We start from the raw sequence: 19,429 nt of genomic DNA, 5'->3' as shown, positions 1-19,429 counted from the left end.
TACTTATTCCTAATTCCTCTCTAAGGCTGGCTCTGTCTCTTTCTTCAAATCTTAGCCTAAATATCTCATCAGATAGACCCTCACCGTACTCAAATTAGAGCCCTCATTCTCCTCTAACACAGCTCTGTGCTTACTCTGTTATAGTGAGAATCTAGTATATACTTACGTTAGCCAACACTTGTATATTTACAGTCTCCCCCTGACCTGAAAGCTCCATGAAATCTGGGACTTGATTTTATGTTGCAGGTGACCCAGTGCCTAGGACAGTGTGTGACACATCACAGGCTCTTAATATTTGTTGTTTGTTTTGTTTTTTTCTTCCAATTTTATTGAGATATAATTGACATGCGGCACTGTATAACTTTAAGATGTACAGCATAATGACTAACACTTGTTGAGTGAAAAAAAATGAATTAATAAATGAAAGAGAGAAAGATGATGGAAAGGGAAAAGGAAAGAAGGGAACAAAGAAGGGAAAGAAAAAAACTACTTCTTTTTCAAGATATGGTGTGAAAAAAAATGAGGAAGAAGAGGTTTTTAACTCTATGAGGCAGGTTCTTTGTCTTTTTCTATTGGTATCCCCAGCACTATGCCTGGCACTTAGTGAGGGCTCAAAAAAGTTGATAGAAAGTATGTATGAATGAATGAATGAATGAGTGAACAACTATATTGCTATTTAGTATTGTCTAAAGCAAATACTATCTGAACAAACCAGGCACCTCTCAAAAAGAAACTCTGAAAAACTAAGAGTAAGCTGTTTTAGGATGGCAGGCTCCATGATAAGATCCCCTGGAGCAAGTTACAACAGTGTTAGAAACTGTGAGGTTGAAATAGCTTCAGTTCTAATGAAAACTAGACAAAGCTGTGTTATAACTATCTGTGACTTTGGGGGCTGTTTCCATCTAAATGTAGATTTTCATTTTCTGTTTAATCTGTGTGTGTATAAGCCTATCGTGATTATGCCAAGATGAAGAAATATACATTTGAATTGCACCCCTTTTGAGAAAAATGTAAAACTTTTGAAAAAGTTTTTGTCAATTTGAGTAGGTTTCAACTTCGTTTATCTTCACATAACACTAAAAATATTGACACACTAAAAAAGATGAAAAAAATTACTCAGATTGTATTTGAAATATTAGCCTTGGTTCTTACTTGGTCTCTGTATGTTAGTTCAACAGCAAAAACTCTAAACAGCATTTAGACAAGACATCATTAAGTTGTTTTGTTCCCCAGGGTTACTATTTCTTCTGGCCTCATAGTATTACTAATTGCATGGAAATTGGTGTCAGTTTATGAGAGAATTACTTGAACTCTTTTGCTTATTGAATTAGAAAAGGAACTATTTTAATCTGAGTGAAATAACTCCCAAGACATGTCTTGTGGACTGACTGGCATTAGAAATGCTCATGGCACAGATAGACTGGTTGATTACTTTGTGGAGGTCTTACTTGATGCTCTTCTCCATCCCACTCAGAGACTGAGAGAAATCTCATCTCTTGATAGCCCTGTGACCTGATAATTCCGTATCTTGAAAGAAAGGGTGTTTTAGTAAAATAAGCGTGAGGTCCATAAACAGTGGATACTCTGAACCAGAAGGTTACTTTTTAAAATCCTACAATACCTCACAACAGTATTTCCCAATTGTCTTACAAACCCTGCCATGCTTTTATGTCAAGGTCTTCCATAGTCAAATAAAGTTATCTCTTTCCCATCTGTCTGGGAAAATATTTAGCTTTTATGTAGGACTGTAGATATTAGCAAGGGAGCTTGGGCACTCTGTTGCTTGATTTGTCTGGAGACTGGTCCGCTCCCTTAGGAGGACCAGACTTTTATAAAAATATGTCAGATCTAGTTCCTTCTCTTAGAAGCTAATTTGATTGTTTATAGTTAGCTGCCTCTGAAAGCCAGAAGTTAACCTGGAAGACTCAGGCTTATATCTGCTATTGCAACTTTGATCCACAGTGGTCAGCAAGAATACATAATACTGTTAAACCAAAGGGAAGCATTGCATGATGAACAGTGTTGTGCAAAGGGTGTGGGTGAAGGGACTGGTATGGGATGTAGCTGCGACCAAATTAGAAAAGTTCTCTGTTTCTCTTTTAAATACAATGGCTCTGGTGTTGCTGGATCTGGAGAAGTCAGAAGGACACACAAAGACAGCCAATAAAGTGTCTTCAGAAAAAGACTGCATAAAGAGAGAGAAATTGGGCACAATTAATAAATAACTGCAGATATTAGGGAAAGAGTCTACATAATAGTAAGCTTCTGTTAGCTGCAAACAGAAGCAGACTGCTTTGAAATTAGTAACAAATGCCTTGGATAAAAGGGGTGACTCCTTCACAAGAGGACAGCCTGTGGGAAGAAAAGGGTGGGATGAAGGAAGTTAAATTGAAAAGGAGAATCTAGCTCTGTTTGGATATATCAGACTAACAATTGGTGGTCCTCTAGCAAATCCCACTCAGAGATGTGCAGTTTGGCCAGCACAGGTTTTGCAAAACTTGAGTATGAATGCTTTTGTGTGGTGCTAATACTCCCAGTTTATTGTGTCACTTTCTACTGTCATATATTTATCCCATTTATATGCTTAACTTACCTGTATGGCCCCTGTGTGCATTTGAACTTTAGACATAAGAAGGTATCTTTATATGTTCCTAGAGAGGAGAGAAGGGATGCTTAGATCAAAACACCACTGATATGCTTTGCAGTTTATTCTACATAATTATTCTTAGATCATCATATCAATAGTGAACAGTGTATAGTTCTTATTACACAGACATTTTAATACATGCTTTTGCTGCTTTATAAAGGCTCCAGTTAAAATCCCGTTTATATTTTTAAACAATCCTTTATTTTTTATAGAGTTATTTATTTATTTATTTTTGGCTGCATTGGGTCTTCGTTGCTGCACGCAGGCTTTTCTCTAGTTGCAGTGAGCGGGGACTGCTCTTCGTTGCAGTGCCCGGGCTTTTCATTGCAGTGGCTTCTCTTGTTGCGGAGCACGGGCTCTAGGCACACAGGCTTCAATAGTTGTGGCTCGCAAGCTCAGTAGTTGTGGCGCACGGGCTTAGTTGCTCCGCGGCATGTGGGATCTTCCCAGACCAGGGCTCAGACCCATGTTCCCTGCATTGGCAGGCGGATTCTTAACCACTGCGCCACCAGGGAAGCCCAAAACCCCTTTTAGACATTCGTTGTTATATACCTGGTTTGGATAGACGTCAATGATCATGGCAGTTGAAATACCTTCAAATAATCCTCAATCACAAAATGCCATCTCAACTATGATTTATATAGGCTTCATTATGCTGCAGATAATAATGCCTGCAGTTCTTCTTTTCTGCCTTACCCCACTCCATCATTTTGGAGTCCAGCTTCTTCCCTGAGCTGACTGTCACCAGTATATTTTCTATTTTTTATCAGAACTGAAGTCATTTCTCTCCAACTATGGTGACCATCTTGTCCCTCTCAGTAGGGTGAGCATCCCTTCCCCAAAGAATGATTTGTTCAGAGTATTTCAATTTTGTGTTCACTAACTATATCATGACTCACTGAACATTTCTTTGTGAAATGCCTCCTGAGAGGACACACACACACACACACACACACATCCACAAACACATACACATAAATATAAGTATACATAAATCTATACACATAAATACACACATGTATATGTGTGAGTGTGTATGTGTGTGTTTATATTTTCCCCTCCATAAGCACATTTTACAGGTAAAGGTAACTGATAAGAACCTACTTTCCAGGTGCTTTATCTACTTAACCCTCACCACAGTTCTATCAGTTAGGTATTTCAAGTTTTAAAAATAATTCTAGGACTTCCCTGGTGGCGTAATGGTTAAGAATCCTCCTGCCAATGCAGGGGACACGGGTTTGAGCCCTGGTCCAGGAACATCCCACATGCTGAGGATCAACTAAGCCCATGCGCCACAACTACTGAGCCTGCACTCTAGAGCCCACAAGCCACAACTACTGAGCCCGTGAGCCACAACTACTGAAGCCTGTGCACCTAGAGCCCGTGCTCCACAACAAGAGAAGCCACCACAATGAGAAGCCTGTGCACCGCAACGAAGAGTAGCCCCCACTCGCCACAACTAGAGAAAGCCACGCACAGCAATGAAGACCCAATGCAGGCAAAAATAAATTAATTAATTAATAAAAAAGTAATTTTATAATTTAGGAACCTGAGGCTGGAACATATTCAGTGCTTCCTCAGGTCACCCCAGTAGGGAAGAGCAGAGCCAGGATGTAAACATCAAAGTCAATTACATTTCTATTTCTCCGTAGTCTTTCATGTTGATCTCTGCAACAGTGGTTAAAAATGGTTCAGATTTCATTTCCCTTTACCTTACACTGGTAAAAACAGAAAACACTGTATTTGATTATATATGTATATATATTTTACTGTCTAAACAAAGAAAGAAAAACTTTTCTAGTTTTTGTTGTTGCCATTAATGCAAACAGAAGAGTGTTGAGATGTTTTGGATGATTTCTGCTGAGTTTTAATTGGTCATGCAATCAGAATCCAAATCTGATGAGGAAGAGAAATGATCTTACATTGAGGTGTGCATCAAAAGTCCTTTAGAGTAGCAAGTCCTTGTCATGTCTCAGAGACTCATTTTTTCAACCGCTAGCAATCAGTAGTGTTCATCCTGTCACTGTGATTGAAGGTAACATAGCTTATTTGATGGAAACACTTTCTCTGGAGGAAAAAACTGATATGGAGTTGTCTTCTTTGTCCCTGTAAACAAGAGAAAAACACATGTCATCTTTTATCTTGGCAAAGTATTGAGATAACTTAATTGAAAATAAGAAAGAGCAAAGTTTTTTTTTAATGTTTATGAATTTTGCATTGAGGAGAGCATCCTTATGGAGCCATTCTGCTGATTTTCTTTTGGAGACTAGATTTCTTGATTTCAAAACAGAAGTAAAATTATTGTTAATGTACATTAGCTTGCTTTACTTATTTTTAAAATCAAATATGTTAAAAATTCATAATGTTTATGACCTAATTCTGTTGATTGACATACATGCAATATATAAATTATGTAAAAAGAATGTTGCAAAATAATTGAAATAAATAATTACTTTGTTTCTGATCCTTATGCCAAGAAATGAAAGGGAAGAGCAGAGTACCTCAGTCAAGCACAGGAGCCTAATCTTTCCTCTATTACATTGGGAAAGAATAGATTTCCATGATGTCACTCTATTTATCTTTTTTTTTTTAAGTTCCAAAGAATGCTAATTCTTTCCATTCTGTATCTTATGTTGTATTTTTTTTTTAACATCTTCATTGGAGTGTAAGTGCTTTACAATGGTGTGTTATTTTCTGCTTTGTAACAAATTGAATCAGCTATACATATACATATGTCCCCATATCTCTTCCCTTTTGCATCTCCCTCCCTCCCACCCTCCCTATCCCACCCCTCTTGGTGGTCACAGAGCACCAAGCTGATCTCCCTGTGCTACGTGGCTGCTTCCCACTAGCTATCTATTTTATGTTTGGTAGTGTTTATATGTCCATGCCACTCTCTCGCTTCATCCCAGCTTACCCTTACCCCTCCCTGTGTCCTCAAGTCCATTCTATAGTAGGTCTGCATCTTTATTCCCATCCTGCCCCTAGATTGTTAATGACCATTCTTTTTTTTAGATTCCATATATATGTGTTAGCATACAGTATTTATTTCTCTCTTTCTGACTTACTTCACTCTGTATGACAGACTCTAGATCCATCCACCTCACTACAAATAACTCAATTATATTTCTTTTTATGGCTGAGTAATATTCCATTGTATATATGTGCCACATCTTCTTTATCCATTCATCTGTCGATGGACACTTAGGTTGTTTCCATGTCCTGGCTATTGTAAATAGTGCTGCAATGAACACTGTGGTACATGACTCTTTTTGAATTATGGTTTTCTCAGGGTATATGCCCAGTAGTGGGATTGCTGGGTCATATGGTAATTCTATTTTTAGTTTTTTAAGGAACTTCCATATTGATCTCCATAGTGGCTGTATCATTTTACATTCCCACCAACAGTGCAAGAGGGTTCTCTTTTCTCCACACCCTCACCAGCATTTACTGTTTGGAGATTTTTCGATGATGGCCATTCTATGCTGCGTGAGGTGATACCTCATTGTGGTTTCAATTTGCATTTCTCTAATTATTAGTGATGTTGAGCATTCTTTCATGTGTTCATTGGCAATCTGTATATCTTCTTTGGAGAAATGGCTTTGTAGGTCTTCTGCCCATTTTTGGATTGGGTTGTTCGTTTTTTTGATATTGAGCTGCAGGAGCTGCTTATAAATTTTGGAGATTAATCCTTTGTCACTTGCGTTGTTTGCAAATATTTTCTCCCATTCTGAGGGTTGTCTTTTCATCTTCTTTATGGTTTCCTTTGCTGTGCAAAAGCTTTTAAGTTTCATTAGGTCCCATTAGTTTATTTTTGTTTTTATTTCCATTTTTCTAGGAGGTGGGTCAAAAAGGATCTTGCTGTGATTTATGTCATAGAGTGTTCTGCCTATGTTTTCCTCTAAGAGTTTTATAGTGTCTGGTCTTACATTTAGGTCTTTAATCCATTTTGAGTTTATTTTTGTGTATTGTGTTAGGGAGTGTTCTAATTTCATTCTTTTACATGTAGCTGTCCAGTTTTCCCAGCACCAATTATTGAAGAGGCTGTCTTTTCTCCATTTTATATTCTTCCTCCCTTATCAAATATAAGGTGACCAAATGTGCATGGGTTTATCTCTGGGCTTTCAATCCTGTTCCATTGATCCATATTTCTGTTTTTGTGTCAGTACCTTACTGTCTTCATTACTGTAGTTTTGTAGTATAGTCTGAAGTCTGGGAGCCTGATTCCTCCAGCTCCATTTTTCTTTCTCAAGATTGCTTTGACTATTTGGGGTCTTTTGTGTTTCCTACAAATTGTGAAATTTTTTGTCCTAGTTCTGTGAAAAATGCTATTGGTAGTTTGATAGGGATTGCATTGAATCTGTAGATTGCTTTGGGTACTATAGTCATTTTCACAATGTTGATTCTTCCAATCTAAGAACATGGTATATCTCTCCATCTCTTTGTATCATCTTTAATTTCTTTTATCAGTGTCTTATAATTTTCTGCCTACAGGTCTTTTGTCTCCTCAGGTAGGTTTATTCCTAGGTATTTTACTCTTTTTGTTGCAATGGTAAATGAGAGTGTTTCCTTAATTTCTCTTTCAGGGTTTTCATCATTAGTGTATAGAAATGCAAGAGATTTCTGTGCATTAATTTTGTATCCTGCTACTTTACCAAATTCATTGATTAGCTCTAGTAGTTTTCTGGTAGCATATTTGGGATTCTGTATATATAGTATCTTGTCATCTACAAACAGTGACAGTTTTACTTCTCCTTTTCTGATTAGGATTCTTTTATTTCTACTTCTTCTCTGATTGCCGAGGCTAAAACTTCCAAAGCTATGTTGAATAATAGTGGTGAGAATAGGCAACCTTGTCTTGTTCCTGATCTTAGAGGAAATGCTTTCAGTTTTTCACCATTAAGAACGATGTTGGTTGTGGGTTTGGCATATATGGCTTTTATTATGTTGAGGTAGGTTCCCTCTATGCCTATTTTCTGGAGAGTTTTTATCATAAATTGGTGTTGAATTTTGTTGAAAGCTTTTTCTGCATCTATTGAGATTATCATATGTTTTTTATCCTTCAGTTTGTTAATATGGTGTATTATATTGATTGATTTTCATATATTGAATAATCCTTGCATTCCTGGCATAAACCCCACTTGATCATGGTGTGTGATCCTTTTAATGTGCTGTTGGATTCTGTTTGCTAGTATTTTGTTGAGGATTTTTGCATCTATGTTCATCAGTGATATTGGCCTGTAGTTGTCTTTCTTTGTGACATCTTTGTCTGGTTTTGGTATCAGGGTGATGATGGCCTCGTAGAATGAGTTTGGGAGTGTTCCTCCCTCTGCTATATTTTGGAAGAGTTTGAGAAGGATAGGTGTTAGCTCTTTTCTAAATGTTTGATAGAATTTTCCTGTGAAGCTGTCTGATCGTGGGCTTTTGTTTGTTGGAAGATTTTTAATCACAGTTTCAATTTCAGTGCCTGTGATTGGTCTGTTTATATTTTCTATTTCTTCCTTGTTCAGACTTGGAAGGTTGTGCTTTTATAAGAATGTGTCCATTTCTTCCAGGTTGTCCATTTTATTGGCATATAGTTGCTTGTAGTAATCTCTTATCATCCTTTGTATTTCTGCAGTGTCAGTTGTTACTTCTCCTTTTTCATTTCTATTTCTGTTGATTTGAGTCTTCTCCCTTTTGTTCCTGATAAGTCTGACTATTGGTTTATCAATTTTGTTTATCTTCTCAAGGAACCAGCTTTTAGTTTTATTGTTCTTTGTTATCGTTTTCTTCATTTCTTTTTCATTTATTTCTGATCTGATCTTTATGATTTCTTTCCTTCAGCTAACTTTGGGGTTTTTTTGTTCTTATTTCTCTAAATGCTTTAAGTGTATGGTTAGGTTGTTTATTTGAGGTGTTTCTTGTTTCTTGAAGTAGGATTGTATTGCTATAAACTTCCCTCTTTGGACAGCTTTTGCTGCATCCCATAGGTTTTTACTGTCATGTTTTCATTGTCATTTGTTTATAGGTATTTTTTGATTTCCTCTTTGTTTTCTTCAGTGATCTCTTGGTTATTTAGTAGCATATTTTTTAGCCTCCATATGTTTGTATTTTTTACAGATTTCTTCCTGTAATTGATATCTAGTCTTATAACATTGTGGTCAGAAAAGATACTTGATATTATTTCAATTTTCTTAAATTTACAAGGCTTGATTTGTGACCCAAGAAATGATCTATCCTGGAGAATGTTCGAGAAGAAAGTGTATTCTGTTGTTTTTGGATGGAATGTCCTATAAATATCAATTAAGTCTATCTGGACTAATGTGTCATTTAAAACTTCTGTCTCCTTATTTATTTTCATTTTGGATGATCTGTCCGTTGGTGAAAGTGGGGTGTTAAAATCCTCTACTATTATCGTGTTACTCTTGATTTCCCCTTTTATGGCTGTTAGCATTTGCCTTATGTATTGAGGTGCTCCTATGTTGGGTGCATAAATATTTGCAATTGTTATACCTTCTTCTTGGATCGATCCCTTGGTCCTTATGTAGTTCCTTCTTTGTCTCTTGTAATAGTCTTTATTTGAAAGTCTATTTTGTCTGATATGAGAATTGCTACTTCAGCTTTCTTTTGATTTCCATTTGCATGGAAAACCTTTTTTCATCACCTCACTTTCAGTCTGTATGTGTCCCTAGGTCTGAAGTGCGTCTCTTGTAGACAGCATATGTACACGTCTTATTTTTGTATCTATTCAGCCAGTCTCTGTCGTTTGGTTGGAGCATTTAATCCATTTACATTTAAGGTAGTTATCGATATGTATGTTCCTATTACCATTTTCTTAATTGTTTTGAGTTTGTTATTGTAGGTCTTTTCCTTCTCTTGTGTTTCCTGCCTAGAGAAGTTCCCTTAGCAATTGTTGTAAAGCTGGTTTGATGATGCTGAATTCTCTTAAATTTTGCTTGTCTGTAAAAGTTTTAATTTCTCTGTCGAATCTGAATGAGATCCTTTCTGGGTAAAGTAATCTTTGTTGTATGTTTTTCCCTTTCATCACGTTAAATATGTCCTGCCACTCCCTTCTGGCTTGCAGAGTTTCTGCTGAAAGATCAACTGTTAACCTTATGGGTATTCCCTTGTGTGGTATTTGTTGCTGTTCCCTTGCTGCTTTTAATATTTTTTTTGTCTTTAATTTTTCATAGTTTTATTAATATGTGTCTTGGCATGTTTCTCCTTGGATTTGTCCTGTATAGGACTCTTTGCACTTCCTGGACTTCATTGACTATTTCCTTTCCCATGTCAGGGATGTTTTCAAGTATAATTTCTTCAAATATTTTCTCAGACCCTTTCTTTTTCTTTTCTTCTTCTGGGACCCCTATAATTTGAATGTTGGTGTGTTTAGGGTTGTCCCATAGTTCTCTGAGACTGTCCTCAATTCTTTTCATTCTTTTTCCTTTGTTCTGGTCTGCAGTAGTTATTTCCACTATTTTATCTTCCAGGTCACTTATCCGTTCTTCTGCCTCAGTTATTCCGCTATTAATTCCTTCTAGAGAATTTTTAATTTCATTTATTGTGTTGTTCATGATTGTTTGTTTGCTCTTTAGTTCTTCTAGGTCCTTGTTAAACGTTTCTTGTATTTTCTCCATTCTGTTTCCAAGATTTTGGATCATTTTTACTATCATTACTCTGGATTCTTTTTCAGGTTACTGCCTATTTCCTCTTCATTTGTTTGGTCTGGTGGGTTTTTGCCTTGCTCCTTCATCTGCTGCATTTTTCTCTGTCTTCTAATTTGTTCAACTTACTGTGTTTGGGGTCTCCTTTTCACAGGCTGCAGGTTTGTAGTTCCCATTGTTTTTGGTGTCTGCCCCCCATGAGTGAGGTTGGTTCAGTGGCTTGTGTAGGCTTCCTGGTGGAGGGGACTGGTGCCTGTGTTCTGGTGGATGAGGCTGGAACCAGTCTTTCTGGTGGCAGGGCCACATCCAGTGGTGTGTTTTAGGGTGTCTGTGAACTTAGTATGATTTTAGGCAGCCTCTCTGCTAATGGGTGGTGGGAGGGACCGGTGGAGGGGACTGGTGCCTGTGTTCTGCTGGATGAGGCTGGAACTTGTCTTTCCGGTGGGCAGGGCCACATCCAGTGGTGTGTTTTAGGGTGTCTGTGAACTTAGTATGATTTTAGGCAGCCTCTCTGCTAATGGGTGGTGTTGTGTTCCTGTCTTGCTAGTTGTTTGGCATCGGGTGTCCAGCACTGGAACTTGCTGGTCATTGAGTGAAGCTGGGTCTTAGCATTGAGACGGAAATCTGTGGGGAGCTCTTGACTATTGATATTATGTGGGGCTGGGAGGTCTCAGGTGGTCCAATGTCCTGAACTCAGCTCTCCCACCTGGGAGGCTCAGGCTTGACACCAGTCCAGACCACCAAGACCCTGTCAGCCACAAGGCTCAGAAGAAAAGGGAGAAAAAAAAGAAATTAAAAAAATAAAAAATTAAACAACACCTAAAAAAATAAAAAGATTATTAAAATAAAAAAATAAAACATAAAAAAATAAATTAAATAAAATTTTAAAAAGATGAGAGCAACCAAACCAATAAACGAATCCACCCATTATAACAAGCACTAAAAACAGAACTAAGATAAACATAAAAATCAGAAACAAGTCAGTCGCAGACAGCAAATCCCAAGTCTACAGTTGCTCCCAACGTCCACCACCTCAATTTTTGGACAATTTGTTGTCCTTTCAGGTATTCCACAGCTGCACGGTACATCAAGTTGATTGTGGGGATTTAATCTGCTGCTCCTGAGGCTGCTGGGAGAAATTTCCCTTTCTCTTCTTTGTTTGCACAGCTCCTGGGGTTCAGCTTTGGTTTTGGCTCTACCTCTGCATGTACGTCACCCTCAGGCATCTGTTCCCACCCAGACAAGAGGGGATTAAAGCAGCGGCCGATTAGGGGGCTCTTGCTCACTCAGGCTGAGGGGAGGGAGGGGGAGGGTAGTCATAATTGGAATGCGGGCCGAGCCTGCGGAGCCGAGCAGAGGCCGGCGTGACGTTGCACCAGCCTGAGGCGTGCCGTGTGTTCTCCCGGGGAAGTTGTCCCTGGATCACGGGACCTTGGCAGTGGCGGGCTGCACAGGCCCCGGGGTGGGGGGTTTGGATAGTGACCTGCGCTTGCACGCAGGCTTCTTGGTGGCAATGGCAGCAGCTTTAGCATTTCATGCCCATCTCTGGGATCCAAGCTGAAAGCTGCAGCTCTCGCCCATCTCTGGAGCTCACTTAGGCGGTGCTCTGCTTCTGTGGGCACATGGGGAAGGAATCCCCTCTCCTCTCGCACCCCAAAACAATGGTCTCTTGCCTCTTAGGCAGGTCCAGACTTTTTCCCGGGCTCCCTCCCGGCTAGCTGTGGCGCACTAGCCCCCTTCAGGCTGTGCTCACACAGCCAACCCCAGTCTTCTCCCTGGTATCTGACCTCCAAAGCCCGAGCCTCAGCTCCCAGCCCCCACCTGCCCCAGCCAGTGAGCAGACAAGCGTCTCAGGCTGGTGAGTGCTGGTCAGCACTGGTCCTCTGTGTGGGACTCTCTCTTCTTTTCCCTCTGCACCCCATTACTGCTCTCTCCTCCGTGGCTCCGAAGCTTCCCTCCTGCCCACCCCCTGTCTCCACCAGTGAAGGGGCTTCCTAGTGTGTGGAAACTTTTCCTCCTCCACAGCTCCCTCCCAGAGGTGCAGGTCTCGTCCCTATTCTTTTGTCTCTGTTTTTTCTTTTTTCTTTTTCCCTACCCAGGTACATGGGGATTTTTTACTCTTTGGGAAGTCTGAGGTCTTCTGCCAGCGTTCAGTAGGTGCTCTGTAGGAGTTTTTCCACATGTAGATGTATTTGTGGGGAGGAAGTTGATTTCCATGTCTTACTCCTCTGCCATCTTGAAGGTCCCTCCCCATAGCATCTTATAATGCCCTTTTGTAAACTCAGTCAGTCACTCAAATATTTACTGAGTACCTAGTATTTTCCAACCCCTGTTCCAGGCACTGGGGGTACAGTAATGAACACAACAGACATAATTTCAACTCTTGGGAAGTTTATTCTAGTGTCATGGGGGTGGAGGGCAGACAAGAAGAAAGTGAACTGGTAAGTACATAGTACTTCCTATGGTTATAAGTAGCATGAGAAAACAGGAAACAGGATTAGGGAGATGAGAGCCAAGGAATTAGTAGAGGTGGCTCTTTAAGTTGAGGACCATGGCAGTCCTCACACATTAGATGTTTTTAAAGAGAATCTGTAAGTAAATGAGGTGTTGGCCCTGAGGATAAGGGGGAAAGTGGCCCAGTCAGAAGGAGCAGCAAGTATAAATTCCTTGAGGTAATATGTATTACATATTCTTAACACGTTCTAGGAACAGTAATCAGCCCAGTGTGGCTACAGCAGAGTGAACAAGGAAAAAGGCAGAAAGAGTTGAAGTCAGAGATTTTTTGGACTTTTTTTTGGGGGGGGGGACAAGCAATGTCATTTTAGTTTTTGCGGTTACCACGGGGATGGACAGAGTGAAGGAGGAAGGGGCAGGCTGTAGGTTTTGGCCAGGTCTGAAGGTGCAGTCTCAGGAACAGCCGCGAGGTGGCGCCAGGATGCACAGGCTGCTCCTGGGTGTGCGGTTCTGGGCTCCCAGAGCTGGGAAATGGGAGACTTGGTGAGTCCAGTGGACTCCAGGACCAGCCCTCCTCACAGGCTGATGGGCCAGGGAACTCCCTTCCTCAAACCTCCGAGGTGTTTCACTCCAGTCTAAGGACACCAGACCCGGGATTCCAGGACCCAGCCTCCTGGTGCCCATATGTTTGAGGTATGCTTGGTGGTCACAGACTGGGGACTGAGTCCAGCTCAGCCGACTCGGCAGAAGGGCGGCACCCAGCTCCTTTTGGTGCTGTTGGGACAGTCAGAGAAGGGAAGTCCCTAAGCAATCAGGTCACCATGCAAAAGTTCTGGGTAATCTGCTGCCAGAAGCTGAAACTGCAGCTGTTGAGGCTCCCTGGGCCGCCTCCTGGAAGAGGGCGTGGAGGGTTTTCATGGATCCTAAGCTAGCACTGGGGACAGGCCGCTGAGCACAGGGACAGGTGAAGCTGAGCCTTGCTACTGAAAGACTTTGGCTTTACGCTAAGATACTAAAGCCACAGAGGGATGTTAGTTGAGCAGACTGTTTCTGCTCTGTTGACTGTAGTAGGTCAAGCCTAGACAGGGAGATGAGTTTGACAGTGATTAAAAGAATCCAGATCAGAAGAAGCTGGGGGTTTGGATCGGATAGTATCAGGAAAGGTAGTAAGTGGTCAAATTCTGGATACATTAGGGAGTCTTAGCCAGCAGCATTTGGTGAAAGGTTGACTATAGAGTGTGGAGAAGCAAACAGTACACAGTGAATTCAGTGTCTGGCCTGAGTATCTGAAAAGATGAAGGTTCGCTTTCCTGAGATTGAGAAGGCTATAGAAGAGCATAGGGGAGGGGCTATGTCCAGGAGGAATGTAGACTTTGAACACATTGAGATATCTACTAGACACCCAAATGAAGAGTTTGAGTTGGAAAGTTTATATAAAATTCTGGAACTCAAGGAAAACGTCCCGGATGGAGATGTAAATAGGGGAATTATCAACATGTAGATGGTATTTAAAGCCATCTGGAGGGTGAAAAGACATAAAGTTTGATGACTCACCTCTGGGTAATTTCAACAGTTAAAGGTTGAGAAGATGAGGAAGCACGAGCCAGGGAGGAAAACCAAAAGAGGGTGGTGATCAGAAGCCGAGTAAATGAGTGTTTTAAGAAGATGGGAAGGATTAACAGTGTGAAATGCTAATAAGTGAGGTAAGGTCATCTGGGGATGACCAGTGCATCTAGCAGTGGGAAGGTCGCTGGTGTTCCTAACATTGTTGAAATAGCAGGTAAAAGGTTCATTGGAGTAGGTTCAACAGGGGATGGGAACAGATATTTTAGTGACCATATGAACAACTTCTTCAAGAACTGATGCTTTCAAAGGAAGCAGAGAAATAGTATAGTAGCTGGAGAGAGATGTAATACTGAACATGCTTGAGACTCCTGTGTCTGTGAGAATGGTCACAGACCATTCTGTGATAACAACTCTGCCCATCTTGTTGACAGCTTTTTGTCTAATGTGATTCTTGACCCAAAGCAAATGCACAGTAAATTTTTCTTGAACAAATAAGTACCATTTCAGTTAAAATTATAATCTGAAATTTGTTATGGTTTAGAAATACTTTCAATAAATTTTGCTTTTTCTTTTAAATTGAACAAGAATATGCATCTACTCACCAATTCCCCAGTTGACTCAATTACGCTAAGCACCACATAACACCTTTATTTCAGAAAAAAATGTGAATATGACAAATTAATTTGTTAAAAATATTCGGTGCAGGTAGCTTTATTATCTATAGCAGAGTTTTTCAAATAATGAGGAAAAGAAAGTAAAGGTACTTTTCCTCAGCAAAGTGGACTTTGATCTAAATTTGGAGAGCATCAGGAAACCATTAAGTCTTTTTTCCTTGTAAACATATTTATTTTAAAATTTTATTATTTAAATTTTTTCTTTTTGGCTGCACCAGCGGCTTGTGGGATTTTAGTCCCCCGACCAGGAGTTGAACCCAGGACCACAGCAGTGAAAGTGCCAAGTCCTAACCACTGGCCTGCCAGGGCATTCCCTTAAATTTTTTTTAAAAATTGAGGTATATTTAACATATAACACTGTATTCATTTCAGGGGTACAACATAATGATTCAATATTTGTATATATTGAGAAATGACCACCATAATAAGTCTAGTTAACATTTGTCACCATGCATAGCCACAATTTTTTTTCTTGTCATGAGAACTTTTTTTTAAATTCCCAAATGACCTTTATTTACTGAATCTCAAATCCATTCTTGCTCATTTGATATGAGAACTTTTAAGATTACTCTCTAAGCAACTTCAGATATGTAATACATACTGTACATTGCATCCCCATGACTTACCAATTTTATAACTGAAAGTTTTTACCCTTCAACTCCTTTCAACCATTTCTCCAACCCCCTAGCCCTCACCTCTGGCAGCAGCCATCCATCTGTTCTCTGTATCTATGAACTTGGTTTTATTTCTTTCTAGATTTACATATAAGTGAGATCATACAGTATTTGTCTTTCACTGACTTATTTCACTTAACATCATGCCCTCAAGGTCCATGTATGCTGTCAAAGATGGCAAGATTCCCTTCTTTTTTAATCAATTAATAGTATTCCATTGTGTGTGTGCGCGTGCGTGTGTGTGCGCGTGTGTGTACATCCCTTCTTCTTTATTCATCTGTTGATAGACATGTATGTTGTTTCCATGTCTTGGCTATTGAAGATAGTGCTGCAGTGAACATTGGGGTACATATGTCTTTTCCAGTTACTGTCTCGTTTGCTCTTGGGTAAATGTCCGGAGTGGAATTACTGGATCATATGGTAGTTCTAGTCTTAATTTTTGAGGAACCTTCATACTGTTTTCCATAATGGTTGCACCAATTTACATTCCCACCGACAGTGTACAAAAGTTCCCTTTCTCCACATCCTTGACAATGCTTGCTATTTCTTGTCTTTTTGATAATAACCATTCTAACACATGCAAGGTGATATCTCATGTGGTTTTGATGTGCATTTCCCTGATGATTAGTGATGTTGAGCATCTTTTCATGTACCTGTTGGCCATCTGTAGGTCTTCTTTAGAAAAATGTCTATTCAGATCCTCTTCCCATCTTTCAGTTGGATTGTTTGTTTTATTTGTTATTGAGTTGTATGAATTTTTAAAAATATATTTTGGATATTAACCTCTTATCAGATATATGCTTTGCAAATATTTTCTCCCATTCACTAGGTTGTCTTTTCATTTTGTTAATGATTTCCTTTTCTGTGCAGAAACTTTCTAATTTGGTGCAGTGCCACTTTTAAATCTTTGCTTTACCTTTGCTTTTGGAGTCAGATCCAACAAAACTATTGCCAAGACCAATGTCAAGGAGCTTACCACCTATGTTTTCTTCTAGGAGTTTTATGGTTCCAGGTCTTTAATCCATTTTGAGTTAATTTTTGTGAATGGTGTAAGATAGTGTTCCAGTTTCATTTTTTGCATGTGACTGTCCAGTTTTTCCGACACCATTTGTTGAAAAGACTGTCCTTTTCTCGTTGTATATTCTGGGCAACTTTGTTGTAAATGAATTGACCATATATGGGTGGATTTATTTCTAGGCTCTGTATTCTGTTCCACTGATCTATGTATCCATTTTTATGCCAATACCACACTGTCTTGAATACTGTAGCTCTGTAACATGGTTTGAAATCAGGGAATGTGATGCCTCCAGCTTTATTCTTCTTTCTCAAGATTGCTTTGGCTATTTGGGGTCTTTTTTGGCTCCAAACAAATTTTAGGATTGGTTTTTCTATTTCTGTGAAAAATGCCAATGGAATTTTGATAGGGATTACATTGAATGTTTAGATTGCTTTGGGTAGTTTGGATGTTTGAACAATATTAATTCTCCCAATCAAAGAGCATGGAATATCTTTGTTTATTTGTGTCTTCTTCAGTTTCTTTCAGCAATGTCTTATTGCTTTTGGTGTACAAGTCTTTCACCTCCTTGATTAAATTTATTCTTAGGTATTTTATTCTTTTTGATGCAATTGTAAATGGGATTGTTTTCTTAATTTCTCTTTCTGGTAGTTTGTTATCAGTGTATAGGAACACAACTAATTTTTGTATATTGATTTTGCATCCTGCAACTTTAATGAATTCATTTATTAGTTCTAACAGTTTTTGACAGAGTCTTTGGGGTCTTCTATGTGTAATACGTCATCTGCAAGTAGTGACAGTTTTACTTCTTCCTTTCCAATTTGGATGCCTTTTTCTTCTTGTTTTTGCCTAATTGCTCTGGCTAGTGCTTTCAATACTATGTTGAATAAAAGTGGCAAGAGGGAACATACTTGTCTTTTTCATGATCTTTTGAATATCATGTTAACTGTAGGCTTGTCATATATGGCCTTTATTATGTTGAGGTAATTTCCCTCTCTACCCACTTTGTTGGAAGTTTTTTTTTTTATCATAAATAGACATTGAATTTTGTCAAATGATTTTTCTACATCTATTGAGATGATCATGTGAGTTTTATCCTTCACTTGGTTAATGTGGTATATCACATTGATTGATCTGCAGATGTTGGACCATCCTGCATCCCTGTATTAAACCCTGCTCTGGGATCCTTTTAATGTTAAATTTGGTTTGCTCAAATTTTGTTAAGGATTTTTGCATGAGCCAAATTATTAATGCATCCAAAAATTAGAGGAAAACGTTTTCCTCAAGAGTGCATGAATCACTTATGAAAACTGACCATGAACACTCCATAAAGCAAGTTTCAGTGCATTTCAAGAAATGAGTTTCAAACAATCAATTATCACTGATCACAAAGCATCTCAGTTAGAAAACAAAAACAAAAATATATAATATAAAATAGGAGTATAAACACATTTCTAAATAAATAATGAATAAAAAAGAAATTATGATGTAACCTATGAAATACTTAGCATCGAATGATCACAATAGTATAAAATATCAATTAGGAAAAGAAAGAGTGTGCCCAATAAACTTCAGGGTTATAGAGCTATATTTTATGTCAATTTCTCACATCTGTGGGGTTTATCTGCTCTTTTGCGTAAGTGAAAATATGTTTGAGAATTACTAAGAGTGAATCAGAGATATAAAAGCAAAAATTAAAATATTGAGTTGGGTATTGTAAAGGAAACTAGCCACGGTGTGAAGGACAAGAGAGTTAGACTTTGAACTGACACAAAGGCTACCTTACCAATGTAGAAGGAGAAGAACAGAGCTTGTAGGTGTTGCATGAAATCTCTCACAGAGGAAACAGCTCTCACACAGTCCAAAATGGGACCCAGGTGCAGGCTTCTAATGTGTGCTTTCTTCAGTGATAAAAAGGACTCATTTATTATTGCAGAAAAAAATGGCTTCCAAAACAATGCCCTTCCAAGAGCTACAGTGTGACGACAAAACCTGAGAAACAGGGACAGGTATGAAGACCTAAAAGATGAATTACTGTCCCTTAGATGACCAACCAAAATGCTCTTCAAGTGACAGTGACAGAGATTAAGAGGCTGTGGAGCCAGGGCACAAACAAGGACAAGAACGAAATCACCCTGTGGATGGGTTTCCACATGATAGAGTGGAATCTAACTGCCCATATGTTCTCAGCCCCAAAATGGGAGCAGTAGTTGGCAATTTCATTATTTCAGACAAAGTATTATTAAAATGGAGTATAAACAATAATCATTAAGTTTATGTTGAAAAAATGATTCATATTCATGCATTTCATATTCATGGATGGTACTACTGCTAATGGCTGCATTAAATGTGGATAAATGAAAAATGTGTAACCAATATTTCTTTAAAGATAATACACAGACTGCATACTGTGAATGAACGCACAATAATATAAAATGTTCAGACTCTACCTTAGCCTTCCCTAAAGGAGTACACATATTATTGGCATAGTAATTGGAGCTTTTTATAGAAATGATTAAAAATTTAGGGATTGCAGGCTGGAAAAATATTTTTGTTGTACAGAGATTTCTGTTGTAATGGCATATTTTGAAATGGGATTTGACTTGTATGAGAAATAGCCGCTATAAAGTCATACCCTGAATCCAAACAGTGAAGAAGAGAATATAATTTTCCCATGTTGAGGGAGGGCAATCATTCATCTTACTTCACTTTTGCCTGTGAAGAGCTCAAATCTCAATTGAATGAGAACTTCC

At 38.9% G+C, this 19,429-nt stretch overlaps 1 long non-coding RNA gene across 1 annotated transcript in view; it reads left to right on the top strand.

Moving 5' to 3' along the window:
* Positions 1–18,671, top strand: part of LOC133102591 (uncharacterized) — a 334,490-nt gene extending 315,819 nt beyond the window's left edge. The window contains exon 5 of the long non-coding RNA XR_009703004.1: positions 18,613–18,671. This is a non-coding gene — a long non-coding RNA (uncharacterized LOC133102591). The remainder of the gene's footprint in view (positions 1–18,612) is intronic.
* Positions 18,672–19,429: the final 758 nt, after the last annotated feature.

Source organism: Eubalaena glacialis, chromosome 12 (genome assembly GCF_028564815.1).
Source record: "Eubalaena glacialis isolate mEubGla1 chromosome 12, mEubGla1.1.hap2.+ XY, whole genome shotgun sequence".
Lineage (NCBI taxonomy): Eukaryota > Metazoa > Chordata > Mammalia > Artiodactyla > Balaenidae > Eubalaena > Eubalaena glacialis.
The sequence above is the reverse complement of the archived record's forward strand: the minus strand, read 5'-3'. Positions and strand labels throughout refer to the sequence as shown.